The sequence below is a fragment of the Homalodisca vitripennis genome, chromosome 8 (assembly GCF_021130785.1).
Source record: "Homalodisca vitripennis isolate AUS2020 chromosome 8, UT_GWSS_2.1, whole genome shotgun sequence".
Lineage (NCBI taxonomy): Eukaryota > Metazoa > Arthropoda > Insecta > Hemiptera > Cicadellidae > Homalodisca > Homalodisca vitripennis.
The window spans coordinates 68,941,871-68,957,362 of NC_060214.1; the positions used below are offsets into that span (position 1 = coordinate 68,941,871).

The 15,492-nt window shown below is 34.8% G+C and overlaps 1 protein-coding gene across 1 annotated transcript in view; it reads left to right on the plus strand.

Moving 5' to 3' along the window:
• LOC124367693 (tRNA-dihydrouridine(16/17) synthase [NAD(P)(+)]-like) overlaps positions 1 to 15,492 on the plus strand; it is a 190,572-nt gene that overhangs the window by 35,225 nt on the left and 139,855 nt on the right. The window lies entirely within an intron of this gene.

Genomic DNA, 15,492 nt, shown 5'->3' on the forward strand with positions numbered 1-15,492 from the left:
ACAGAGGCTGACCACAACGTACATTTCAGGAAAAGTATTTTTTTCCTAAAATTCATTGACCCATTTAAAATGGTTTAAATTGAAATGGCTACAATATGCAATGTATTTTATTTCTCTTATAGTTTCTTTGTATACTAAAAAACAAAACTGTATATAGCAAAATGGCCGACAAGCCCCGACAAATATACTATTGCATTAGTAAAATAAAATATAAGTGTTTTTTTATGAGAAATTTTATGAGTTTTCGCTCAATTTCATGATTCCTAATGATAAATACTACAAATAAAAATCAAAACATAAGGTACTTACCTACGTTCAAACGACCACCAATTTTCAAATCAATATGACGATGTTGATAGCAATAAATAAATAAAATATAACGCTGTAATTAGTAGAGCAAAATCACGTCCAATCCACGGGAGTGCAGAACTCGACTGGCTGTCACTGGGACCGGATGTGACTCACGCTTCTGAGACAGGCGATACTCGACGCGCCAATTAACTACCTTCCCAACGACACCAAACACATTATTGTTTGGTAAATTTTTATTTTAACCTTTTTGGCCAAGTTTTTGGGTCAAATACCCCACTGTCGGCTGAGCTGGATGTCCACAAGACAGCGATGTTTGTCATGAGAAAGACCTCTTGAATAGGTATCGACAATTAGAGACGTATTGTTGAGGTTGTGGGAGAAGGAGGTCGACACTAATTGACTGCACGTCGGCTGAGCTGGATGTCCACAAGACAGCGATGTTTGTCATGAGAAAGACCTCTTGAATAGGTATCGACAATTAGAGACGTATTGTTGAGGTTTTGGGAGAAGGAGGTCGACACTAATTGACTGCACGTCGGCTGAGCTGGATGTCCACAAGACAGCGGTGTTTGTCATGAGAAAGACCTCTTGAATAGGTCTCGACAATTAGAGACGTATTGTTGAGGTTGTGGGAGAAGGAGGTCGACACTAATTGACTGCACGTCGGCTGAGCTGGATGTCCACAAGACAGCGATGTTTGTCATGAGAAAGACCTCTTGAATAGGTATCGACAATTAGAGACGTATTGTTGAGGTTGTGGGAGAAGGAGGTCGACACTAATTGACTGCACGTCGGCTGAGCTGGATGTCCACAAGACAGCGATGTTTGTCATGAGAAAGACCTCTTGAATAGGTATCGACAATTAGAGACGTATTGTTGAGGTTTTGGGAGAAGGAGGTCGACACTGATTGACTGCACGTCGGCTGAGCTGGATGTCCACAAGACAGCGATGTTTGTCATGAGAAAGACCTCTTGAATAGGTATCGACAATTAGAGACGTATTGTTGAGGTTGTGGGAGAAGGAGGTCGACACTAATTGACTGCACGTCGGCTGAGCTGGATGTCCACAAGACAGCGGTGTTTGTCATGAGAAAGACCTCTTGAATAGGTCTCGACAATTAGAGACGTATTGTTGAGGTTGTGGGAGAAGGAGGTCGACACTAATTGACTGCACGTCGGCTGAGCTGGATGTCCACAAGACAGCGGTGTTTGTAATTGATTAATGTTGACAACTCAGAATCCATTAGACGTTGCCTTTTGACGTCAACACTCGGCTCCCGCACAATTAGTGTGGAGGTGCGAACACTGTGCAGGCGCAGGTGTCACCCGCCGGGCAATTGTCGCCTCAGATTGGCTTAGAAGGGCTAACTTGATTTGTGGGCTGCGAATTGTAACGTTACCGGGCAGGCTATTGTCGTATTTAGGTACCGTGAGTGAACAATTCCTAGATTTTGTTGGGAAGGAAAGAAATATTCTTTTGACTTTTAGAGTTTTGAAATTTATATAAAAAAGTGCAAGCTTCCAAAGATTGCAAGATTTAATTACAGATGTCATCTTTCACACACTGTTGCAGTAATATAAACTGATACAAAGGATTTTCGAAGTACCCAAGAGAATGTATCAAAAGAGTCATCGTCAGACTGATGGACTGTCCTTTGACCGTTCTACTCCAAAATCAATACAGTTCTTCCTTGGTCCTAAAGAAATTCAAAGTTAATTTACCGTGGCTGGTGTCTGCGTTAGTGCCTGCGTGCCACCGTCCGTCCTTTCAAACTCTGTTACATTGTCTGCTGTCGTTTGCAGATGACTTTTTAGAGTAAGATATCCTAGAGTAACATCTCCTACAGTACTTTTTATATATTTAATAATTTAAAATAAAAACCACATATGGAAATGTTTGAACAGTGTCCGATGTATGATTCGGAAGACATTTTTAATATTTATGATCTCATTAAAGTGCGTATATTTTTGAACGTACATTAAGAATTACCTTTATATACCTGTATAACTAGAATTAAACAGTGTAATACCGGACTTCAGCACTGATCCATCCAAATTTAGTATAGTGATTTTACTTTTATGTTCTTCAACATAATCAGGTCATTATTACATTTTCCAATGGTATTTCCAAGATTTAACTATGAAATAATTATAAAAATAATAATTTGAAAAAGCATGGATTACCATTACATTCCAGAAATTCTCGGAAAACGTATTCATTTACATTTCGTCCTGCAGCCACAAACTCCTTATAAACAATGCCACTAGAATAAAAAAAGAAATGATCATGGTTTTTATTTTGGATTTGCCTAGTTTTGCTTCTGAACTGATTCTCATCTGATAATGCTGTATACAATCTAAAAATTGTGCTCACGATAAAGCATGTCCATATGCTTTCTTCAATTTTGTAACGTTTTAGTAATTCTCACCACGTAACAGCCTGTTTGATCGCATAACGTTACTTTTTATCCATTTAATTAATTTTAAAATGCACATCAAAAACCTTTTTTGCAAAAGGTTTGTTTACATCTGATTTAACAACAATAGAATAAAAATATCAATCCTCAATGTTTATCAGCTGTTCAGTTAAACATGTGTCTCTACTTGTCAGAATTATAGTGTTCGCTATAAAACTGTAAGTCTCATTACAATTATTACAGTTTCAGGACAATAATTAAGGAGTCTTTAAACGATAACATAAAAATGCCAACAAAAAAAATATAAATGTGCTACTACTTTTATATATTTTTTTTACAGTGTCAGGAAAATAATTGAGGAGTCTTTAAATGATAACGTAAAATGAAAAAAAGATAAAATACGTTAATGTGCTACCAATTTTATATTTTATTACAGTTTCAGGACAGTAAGTAATTGAGGAATCTTTAAATGATACCATAAAACTAAAAAAGATAAAATACACATTAATGTGCTTCCATTTTGTTTATTACAGTTTTAAGAACATAATTAAGTTGTCTAAAGTGATAATATTAAACATAAAAAGATGACAAACATTAATGTGCTACAACTTATATGGTTTATTACAGTTTCAGGAACATAATTGAGGAGTCTCTAAGTGTTAACATAAAACGCACACATTAATGTTAAATAAACTATTATTATACTTCTAACATATACTCACGTTAAATGTTTATTTTTAGTATTTCATCAGGGAAAGGGGTTTCATGGTAGAAGGAGGCGAGCCGACGCGACGTGACCTTTCTTTAGCCGAGGTTTGGCCTTAAGTCTCGGGTAATGGCTGAATCGGTCTTCTGTACTAGCTTCGGTCACGCGAGCTTTCCTACGTGACTTCCACTCGAGAAAAGGAAGTTTTCTCGCATGTGTGGGACACACCTGACAGTTGTTTACATACATTTGTAGAATGGCATATTTGTAGTGATATGTTTTGTCATATAATATACATGTAATTGTACATTTAATATGAAAAGTGATTCAGGATCAGTTTCGTCATTAAACGTTTTACTAAATTATTCGTTTGTTAGAAATGTAATTTGTTGAATACTAATGAGCAACAGAATGAGCTGCATTACGTTTGAATAGTTTATGTTCTTTAAACATGATTACCAAGCAGTTGGTTGAGTTATATAATAATTATATTGTAAAATCCAGCCTACTATGAGTTTTTGTTTCAGAACTCCAACCATTACATTCATTTGACGGTTAAAAAAAGTATAATAGTTCTCGTAATGTTCTGAAAAAATGTGGTTGTCATTTTATTTGATTTTTAAAATTAATTAAATTTGTAATGCTCATTTAAATTGTAGACGACTCCAGTCTTAGAAATCAAAATGGTTTAATTGATTCCTAGCCTTTTAGTGAAGTTGTGAAACTTTTGCTGAGACATTGATGACAGAGCGGAGACGGGGACGTCGTGACTCTGTGACAAATGTCAACTGTGATCAAACTGACGGATCTCGTGTGTCGAGTATCTCGCAGCGCACGCAAAAACAACACGCACGCAAAAGTAGGCCAAACATTCTACTTGCATGCGAGAAATATTACTACTTGCTCTCCGGTTGGCTGAAAGTGAACGATTGAAAATAAAAGAGTTGAATTATCGAGAGGACTGTCCGATTGAACTCGCGTTGTAGACCGGAGTGATCCGTTCCTGTCGTCTACACTGTGATTCTTGAAGAATGAACGGAATCCAACCGTCGAAGGAACTGATTGTTTAAAGGAACCCACGATTGTTAGACCGGAGTGATCCGTTCCTGTCGTCTGCACTGCGATTCTTGAAGAATGAACGGAATCCAACCGTCGAAGGAACTGAATGTTTAAAGGAACACGATTGTTAGACCTGAGTGATCTGTTCCTCTCGTCTGCACTGCGATTCTTGAAGAATGAACGGAATCCAACCGTCGAAGGAACTGATTGTTAAAAGGAACCCACGATTGTTAGACCGGAGTGATCCGTTCCTGTCGTCTGCACTGCGATTCTTGAAGAATGAACGGAATCCAACCGTCGAAGGAACTGAATGTTTAAAGGAACACGATTGTTAGACCTGAGTGATCTGTTCCTCTCGTCTACACTGCGATACTTGAAGAATTAATGAAATCTAACCGTCGAAGGATCAGACTGATTGAACGAACTCACGATTGGTTATGCCGGAGTGATCTGTTCCAAGAATGTCGTTGTTATTTCGTGGTTGGACTCCATTTTCATGAAATAAAATGCAGATTTCCTAGCATAAAAATTATGAACAATAGCAGTTTTGCAGGCTAAGCCCTACTACATGAGTCAATGAGCACAGTTACGTCAGATAGGCGGTGGCGCTTGAAATAGCGGACAAACCATAACTTCAATTTTTGGAATAGTTTGAAATGCTCACTTTTCAAATGTCTTTATGGGCGATTTAAAAGTAGTCCAACAATCACAAAAACCCTATATACACTTTCGTAACCCTTTCTTTAGAGTATTAAAGTTTTTTAAATATATAAATAACGAATGGTTTCGTTCTCTGGCATGTTGGTAAGACGATCGATCTGTCGTAATTATGACACATAAATAATTGTACTCACAAGTCAAACCCGTTGAAAGGCACGTGTTGGTTTAACCGATAGACTTGTTGGTTCATTCAATATTTTATGTTTATCAACATGCAATATTTAATGCATGATGCGTTAGAAGCATTTTACGACTACGATTCGTTCCATAATCTTATCGTAGAGGGGATTGGCTTATATAATGAAAAATTTAAATTTAAATGCACACCTTGTATTTTTAGCTCATGTTAACTCAGAAAACAAGACTACATTCAGAAACAGTGTAATAAAATAATTACTTTATTGTTTGATTATAATTATATACTTCATGTCCCTAGGGAATCATAAAATATGTTTAAAGAAAGGAGCATTTACAAATTTTCAAAACGTTTATCAGTAAACTATACAAACGAGTTAAACATTTAGTTTATACTCAAGCACAATAATCGAGTGGGAATTCAAAATAATACTTATTGGATTGTGGGGAGTCTTCTGCTGCAGGCTTAGAATCGATAGAATCTTTCTGCTGCAGGTGCTAGATAAGTGATCCATCTGCTACAAGAATAGAATCGATAGAATCTTTCTGCTGCAGGTGCTAGATAAGAGATGATCCATCTGCTACTAGAGTAGATTCGATGGAATATTTCTGCTGCTAGTGTTAGATTAGGGGTGATCAATCTATTACTAGAGTAGATTCGATGGAATATTTCTGCTGCAGGTGTTAGATTAGAGGTGATCAATCTGCTACTAGAGTAGATTCGATGGAATATTTCTGCTGCAGGTGTTAGATTAGAGGTGATCCATCTGCTACTAGAGTAGATTCGATGGAATATTTCTGCTGCAGGTGTTAGATTAGAGGTGATCCATCTGCTACTAGAGTAGATTCGATGGAATATTTCTGTTGCAGGTTTTAGATTCGAGGTGATTCATCTGCTGCATATGATAGATTAGAGGTGACTTTCTGTTGCGGGTTTTAGATTCGAGGTAATTCATCTGCTGTAGGTATCTTGGCCACAGCGTTAGACAGTTCAAAACTCTAAAAATAGCCGATAGTTGTGAATTTACTTGTGTTGTAGTTCGATTCATATTTTCACACATTGTTAAACATTTAGCAATGGAAAAGTCTATCGATAATTAATTTACCTAGCATTTTACCCTTATTAGTTTTTTTTTTTACGGTAAGTTAATAATTGTTTATTGTGTATATGTGTTACCTAATAATGTGTATGAGTTTGTAAATTGTATTTTAACTATTTATTTGTAAACTTAATTATGTTTATAGTTATAAAAATCGTAAACCTTGTTATTTATTATTGAAATGCTATTTCCCGGAGTGAGTAAAAAGGTTAGCAACAAAAAAAAAGAAAGAAAAACGAACAAAGGACATAGTTATAGTTGTTGAAAAGGACAGGAAAACATGTAGGCATTGTGCTAGGATTCAATCAAGAGTTGATCACAATGGTCAGTTCCTTGAACGATTGAATTACGTTCATTTCAACGGAGTTTGACATTCGGATTAGACTTGAAATAAATAGTATACAACTAAAACTCATAGTAAATAATAATTATGATATGCAAATTTTAGTGATGTTGGAAAATAGTTCAATTTAATAGTTTAATAACTATTGCTGTAGGTAGTATATTTATTATGTAAAAATTCTAAAATGTATATATAATTGAGTGTCTGAAAGTTTTTTATTTGAAAAAATTAGCTAAAATTGTATATATGTTGCAAATTTAAGTGAGAAAACCAGCGACATCAATGAAGTTTAAAGGTGTATTTTTAATGATTATGCTAATTTCTTAATTTTCTATTGTTCAGTGGATTTTTTTTTGTACAGAGCGGAGCAAGTCTCTGCTTCCACATGGCATTATTTTGTGTGTTGTATTTGTGTCTGTTCTTTTACGCAGTTCGATTTTAACTGGCCGTTTGGTGTGTCATGAAATACTTTTAATTTTCGGTTTCAATTCAATCAAGATTGAGTCTCAAAAATGGCAATACAAACTGAATGGGTCGGAAATTAAGTCTAAACGGAGGTTATAATAAATTATCATAAAAGTTTATAGTATTTAATTATATGTAACTTTACCTATCGGGTGATGAATTTGTGTCATCCCACGTTTCTGGGATGAGGAATATCACATAATGTAAATACATTACAGGATTATGCAGAAAGTTATACAAAGTATACAGATATAAGCAATCATATTTAATTGTAGCCTGTTTAAGGTTATTGCACAACTAAGTATATAATATACGGAACACTGAAACTGTAACACTCGCTCTTAGGCTAGTCGTTAATTATCTGACTACTTTCTTTCGTATAGTGTTATTTTTACGTCGTTCACAGTTTGGCAGCTTTAATAGAAGTTTTTTTTCTTATTTTCAATAAATTTACTCATATATTTCACTTTTGGACTATTAATATTATTTTTATAATATACTGTAACATTGGTTACTCCTGAACTCCTCTCAGCATTTTCTTGTTGCATATGACTTTTAGTTTATGCCACTTGTATTTATTTGATCAAAGTATTTGTAATATTCCAGAAGCCGAGGCCAATATACAGTAAGCACACAACCTGGATTAGGAATTTTTTTCTAATAAGGCCATCGTCTTTCAGCCGCTTTGGTTTTGGTAGGGGTCAACATTGAAGGGTATCAAAAGGGTTAAAAATATGAAACGGTAATTTTTTCTCCGATATTTTTCATAGCTTTTACACCAAATAAGTGGTTCACTGAATGTCTCCTTATTCCTCGGAACTTTCTTTTATTTTTTGTCGATTTAAACACAGTATATTTATACAATTTACAGCAGCACTTCACTCACTCAAAGTACTGTATTTTTTGCAGGTGAATTCTTCATTTATCAACAGTGTCATTATATGTAAGTAGCCTATTTATATTAGTAAAACATTCTTAATAGAATGTTTGACAATGACTCCTACAATGGTTAAAATAAGTAAAAAATGTGTGGTTTCCACCTAAGACGCAGTACTCAAGGAGCCGTACATTTTAGAAGCACAACTCGGTATTTCTTGAAATCGATAGAGGATTTTTTCCTAAAAATATGAATTGATCATCAACCACGACAGTTTTGTTGGAGCTCGAAATGGGAGGGTATCAAAATGGGAATATCATATGAAATGAATTTGTTTCTTTAATTATATATTTCCTAGTTTACTGTTAAAACAACATGAGTAATGATTATAGGCTATCACGCCGTCTGACAAATAGATAGAGTTGCTACTTCAAGGGACTACATGTCGTTAGCGGACGCTGATTTTAAATTTATTTGTGTCTGAAAGTTGTTATTAATTTTGTCAAACTAAGAAGAATATTGTCTAAAAATGTATCATTTCATATGTTTAACCCTTTTGATACAACCTCATTTCGACCTCCACCAAACGGATGACGATGAATTTATTTCTTAAGTGAAACTTATCTATTGATTTCAAGAATAACCTGCTCGTGTCCTTGGCTCCTGGTCTTTTTTTAGACAGAACTAAATACTCCCACCATTCACGTTAGGTAGCGGCACTTAAAGAAATAAAGTTACTTTTTTACTTAGTGAGATATAGATTAGTTTTTATACCAGAGAAACAATCGGGTTTAATTCAATTTCGTGTAACAATAAACAAACAAAACACAAAACACCGCACTTGTGCAACGGTTTCTGTTAATATTGAGTAAAATTAACTGTATTTATCTTCTATTGTGAACGATCTGAAAGAAACTGCCGGTGCTACCTGTGTTTAGCGAACCGTCAGAAGACACAATTTATTTGTGCTGTCAAACATACCGATTTGAAAAGGCACATCGTGCCGGCGCGCTCTCAAAGAGAACAAAAGTGCAATTAACAAATTTGTTTAATTCATGACGGCTCTGCCGCGCCGGCTCAGAACTTTGATAATTCTTTTGAACAGCGTTTGTTTGGGAGTGAAATAACTGAACAGCACCGGAGTAGCTGGTAACACGGATCGATGGGTGCGAGAGAGGTGGAGGTGCGCGCGCCACCTGCCAGCAGTCGATTGTCGCATTCGGTTGTTGGGTATCGATAGTCGCAGTGCACCAAGATATCACAATTAGTTGATATGTTCCAACTCAGTTCTTGTTTGTGAACAAACCTGTCCGTGTCCGTAGCAAACCATACCATAGTGGGCACAAAAAAATTACAATTTAATATAATTAAATAATTTGTATCATTCGACTGCATGTACCATACCTTATGGAATGTTTTTCACTCCTTCTAAAATGCTAAATTTATGAATATACTGTAATGGTCTTTAGACTGTTAAAGTCCATTTCGATCCTGCAGTGTGCTGGTCACAGACAAAATCTGGTATAAAGTGGAAACCGTAATAGTGACATTTTATGTCGTTAATAGCTGTGATACTACTAAAGAAGATTAACGAAACAGAATCCACGAAGATCTATTAGAACAGGATAGAATAGTAGAGTACTAAAACATTTTTTATACACTGTGGGCATGAGTAACGGAACTGGAGGCTATAGGAAAACCTCATTTCGCGGGACCAAACGTGGATTCTTCAAAGTTCAGAGAGGACTGCAACGTATTAATATATAATAAGATTGAGTGCAATCAAACCTAAAGTTCGATACGTTTCCTCCACATTAAAAATCATTTACTAAACATTTTTTGTTTTTAGAAACAGGAGAGGCCGATACCCTTTTAAAAATTATTCTGTCCGTCCTCATGGGCCACTGGCCTGTGCGAGGATATTATCAAACAGAATGAGGAAAGAAGACGAGAGTTTAATTTAACTCGTAAAAATATCGATCTTATCTGGATTTCAAGAGAATGTGGATGATCTCAACTAGTTAATTGCTGATTGCGGAATTAGTCAAAATGCAATAAATATCTGCGGAGAAATTTGAATATCCATCAGCTTACATCTCAGGGATTCGCAATTCAGAACAGATGGTATGTTATTGAACAACAAGAAAAGCAAATATCACAAGCTTGATCCTTGAGGTGCTCCTGAATGGGGAGAAAAACTCTCAGAATATCTTTTTCCAAACAGAATAAGGATTTGGTTTGGAGAATGTTTAGGAGAAACAGCGAAGGCTCTTAGGAAAGTGCAAGCTAGATGAGACAGTAATTTATCAGTCATTATAGGGATGGGAGTGCGAGTATGTAAAAAGAAAATTAGTACTTATTATTTTGTTAAATTATCTACATGTTGTTAATTTATTTCAATCATATCGTGTAAAATTTTACTGTATGCAGACGATACCACAAGTATGAATTCAAGTGAAAGCGTTTATGAGCTGATATCATTCAAGCAATCAATGAATGATTCATTCAATCGTGTTGCAAAATGGTTTGTGGATAATCATGTGTAATAAATCATGATAACACAGAACACATTATTTTCCCGCTTAACCATAATATTTTAATACGTCATACAGTAAAATCAGGAAGTGTCATTCTCAACATATCTTTCCTAGCTAGAATATTGTACATGTTACGTAAACGTATAACCTTGGACATGTTAATAACTACTAATGACGCATCGCTTCATTTACTGGTATGGTATAGCTCTTTGGAGTAACAGCTGTGTATCTAGCAAAGTATTTGCATGGCAAATGACGGCAATACGAATTATAAAATAAATGGATAGAAGAAAGTTACGTGTTCATTTTTTAAAGACGTGGACACTGTAACATTATTATATTTGTGAGAGTAAATGTCTTCTATAGATTTTGAAAAAGAAAATTTAGAACTAGAATACGAGGCTTTTTCATACAAATGGCGCGAGACAAAACTTCATGATAGAGTTTTTAATAAAATACTAGAAAAAGTCAATTACGGTACGTCATATTTGCTTACAAATAAAGTTACTAAACAACTTACTATTAGCTGATTGTTTAATACATTTAAGAGAACTATGAGTAATTTGAAAGTAAAGCGTATTGTTGTTTTGAGCAACAATTATTCTTAATATCCTCGACATAAACGTTTGGTGATCAAATATGTTTATTGCTGTTCTTACTGTTATACAGTTTTGCTATACTTTTCTATGTTGAATCTTTTTACATTGTTAAGTTTATTTAATTTTTGTATTTTATTATTGATTATTGGCAATTTTTGTGTTGTATATTATGCAGCTATTATTTAATTTTTAATTTTTATGGTTATAGTCAGTGTTTATAAACATTGCAATGTGGCAGCACAATAATATATTTGATTAATTTAGGTGCTATGCGAAATTACTTTACATGTATAGTATTGAAAGTATACAGTAAGCTTAAAAGGAACATTTCTTATTTTGCCGTTCTCTGTAATTACAGATCAGCACAGAGGTTATCAAGATAATACATTTCAGCAAATATTGAGTATGCAGTACTTGATCTTTAGTGTAACATATATATATATATATATATATATATAATATATATATATATATATATATATATATATAAAAGACGAAGTCACTATCTAAGTTTTGCTATAGATTTCAAGACCTGACTGTTATAAAACAAATCTTAGTTGATTTTTTAATGTCTTGGGTCTTTTAGACGAATTCAACTATGGCACCAGAAATACCTTAGACCGGAATAAACAAAAATGGCCATTCGTTTACACTCATTGACCCAAATAGGCTTCTCACAGACCTGCGTCCGTGTATATATTTGTGAACGTAGCATCCAAGCAAAATCAACTTTCGTTTCAAAATGACATAGAGCCCCATTATTGAGTGAGTTAACTGAAAAGCTAAGAACTTCGACTTCAGGATTCCTCCACGCTGGCCTAAGATAGTTAGTTACTGTAACAGTTTAGTTGTTATTAAAATCGTTTATCATGAAATATTTGAGCGAAATTCGAGTTATTTTACGGGTATTTTTAAAAGTTGTTTTATTCTCCGACTTTATTCCCCAAAACCGCTCTCTAAATTTAAATATAAAATAGATCAGGAGGTTAGAATATCTTTCAGTGACTATCATTTATCTCACGATTGTTTAGAATTACATGTAAAAAAATATGCTCATGGTGTCTCTGTTGTTCAAAATTAAATTGCGTGCGATGACGCAGGTAACTGCTAGTTTTACATAAACCTCTCAAGTAGTTTGGATGTACTGTATATTACAGTATATCGTAAAAAGGGTCGTTAAAATGTGCTTTAACAAATGTTAAAATTTCTGCTTTAAATTAGAAAAACTTGTTTACCTTTACGAGTATGTGTGGGTCAGACCACCTGTGCAGTATGTATAGCGGGAGAACGGTTTGGTGTATTGACATAAAACAAAGTGCTTTCCTCATAAACCGCCCATGGAGAGTCCATTGAAAATATGTTCCTCAACATCTATGTACAGGGTGTCTCAAAATTAATAGTCGAGCGTTTGAGTATAACAATGTTTGAATGTAAGCATAGAGAAAATCATACACAATTTTAAAGGTCTTGTTAAATGGAACCCATTGACAAAACAGAATTCACTCAATCAATCCGTTTCAAAATCGTGGTAGCTTTTTTTGATCTTGAAAGGTGTGTTACACACTGTATTTTGTTATTATTGTCTAAACACAGTTCAGCTATGGAACGGAATCTATCTACAGCTTGCAACACCTCTTGGCCACTGATCAAATTTACACCATTCCTGATTCGCTGCATCATATCTTCGAGTGTTGTCGGCCGTGTAGTGCACACTAAGTCTACACGTAGACACCTACACGTAGAAAGGTAGAAATTCGGACATGTCAAATCAGGAAATCTTGGAGGATAGTTTGTTGCCAGGACCACCTCTTCCGAACCGATACATCTTCCGTGGTATTGTTCATTGACAGTTTGTTTAACGTTGTTGGCGGAATGAGGTGGTGCCCCATCGTGCATGAACTACATATTTTTCCAAACCTTCATCAACTAAACCTATCAGTAAGTTAGGCATTTGATTAATCAAAAGGTTGTGGTAAGAGTTTGCAACGAGGCGAAATGCGAAGAAGTAGAGATCCACAATTGTCCTTCCAACAATGCCATACCAGTGCAGTACCTCTGATTATCAACCTCCTGCACCCAACGTGGGTTCTAAAATGGCCAATATCTCATGTTGTGGCGGTTCACTTTTTTGCGGAAAGTTGCCTTATCAAACCACAGTAAATTAAGAACGTGTAACAGAGTGTTTATTTTGTTGACTCATTGCTCTAGTCCACAACAAAATATTAATTCTATGAAAGTAGTTATCACCATACAACTCTTAGTGTAGCGATAACCTGTACGGGTGCATTTTATTGTCTTTCAAGATCTTCAACACTGACTTTTGGCTCACACCTGAATACAAAGCAACTCCCCTGGTAGAGTCAGTAGGATTGAGCTGAACCGCTGCCAAAACTTCTGGTGCCCTATCACTAGCCAGTGTTTATCCTTTATTTTTGCCTCGTTGCACCTGTCCTTTTCACGTACACTACAAGCAAGTCTTTGAACGGCCATTCGCGATTGAGTTTTCCCTGTTTGGATAATGTCCAGCGTAGAGATACGCTGCAGCTGAGTATTTCTGAAAAAATTCAGCTAACACAATTAGCATTTGGAATCCTTCTTCATTGTGTATGGCACGTCAAAGAAACATAATAATTCACAATAAAAACACAAAAAGCATGTAAAGTAATTAATTAAAAGCTGTTGAAAATTAAAACCTACTAGGTTCGAATAAAGGAAGTAAACCAACAATGACCCAACACAGTTGTTAGTGGCCAGCTGATAACTATCAGCTGATAAATCAATTATAAGATTAATTTTACAGAAACTCAAGTGCTAAGTATCAAAAATACTGAACAGTGATCAGCTAATATAATGAGAGAGGTTATTGTTTCGTACAAAAGAATGAAAAATTACATTCTTTAATTTTTTGGTTTCAAAGGCCATTTTATTTAAAAATCCGTAACATCAATCAATAGGACCCTACCACATATTTTGCTAACAAACTATCTTAGTAATACTTCTTAAAAAAAATGCGTGGTCTTCATATTAACAGGAAGCAAAATTAAAAAAGCCCTTTTTTGTTGTACGGATGTAAATAGCGCTTTATATTGTGCGAAAGCGTTTAGTGCAACACTATCTAGACGATCGTGTATCACGCAATCTATGTTTTAAAATAAACCTTCTAAAACCAACCTTCCTCACCGCAGCCAAAAATATATTTTTGCGGAATATTCAATAAAAGTATAAGAATTTGAATGTCTGAGGTCAAATTGAGGTAATTTATGATTTAAAAAAACCAATGTTTGTACTTTATAATTTTTATTTGTAGAGATAATAATGTAGATTCCAACGTAGTACGATCGGTTTTGGATGTAAATGGCCAAAGTGTCACTAAAATACTTTGGACCAATTAACTAGGTGGAAACAGAGTTCTGCTTATTTTTAGAAAATCACTGGAGATACTATGAAAGTTTAAATACACACTTTGTTCGTATTAACAAGACCTTTAAAATAATGTACAACATTATCGATGTTGCTATTTTAACTTTTACTTAAATTTTAACTTAAACGAATTTTGCTAAATTTGAGTTGGGAGACTAACATCAAAATACTCTTAAAGTGGTCGTGTGGCATATAAGAATTAAACTGAGTTTCTTGTGAGCAAGAAATCGAAATCAGAATAAGCAAAACTCAAACGGATAAAAAAACATTCAAGGGGTTCTGTAAATTTCAATATATAGAAACGGTAGCCATTTTGAAACTTATTGAGATACGTGAATTCTGTTTTCGTCAATGAGTTCCTTTTAACTAGACATTTAAAATGATTTAAAATTTTTTAGATTCGAACACACTCTTAATTTTGGAACGTCCTGTACATCGATTTGGATTTACCAATGGGTTAATTATGGGGAAATCAGTTTGTTTTATGTCAATACGTCAAACCGTTCTCCTACTATACATATTGCACGGGTACTCTGCCTTACCCAGTGTTTCTTTTGATCTTTATAAACCTTCTTCAATACTTTAATCTGTGGTAATCCGTTAATATTGAAAATGTCTGTGGTTATTGTGTTGTCAAGTTCAAAAGAGAATGCGAGTAGACGTTGCATTGAACCAAGCAGAAGCATCTGGAAGTAGCAAATATATTATGTTTCATAAAAAGATGTATTTTAAGCGTTTTAATAAATTATGTTAGCAAACAAATTTGTTGTGTTATTTACGTTGTGTGTGGAACTTTACTAAC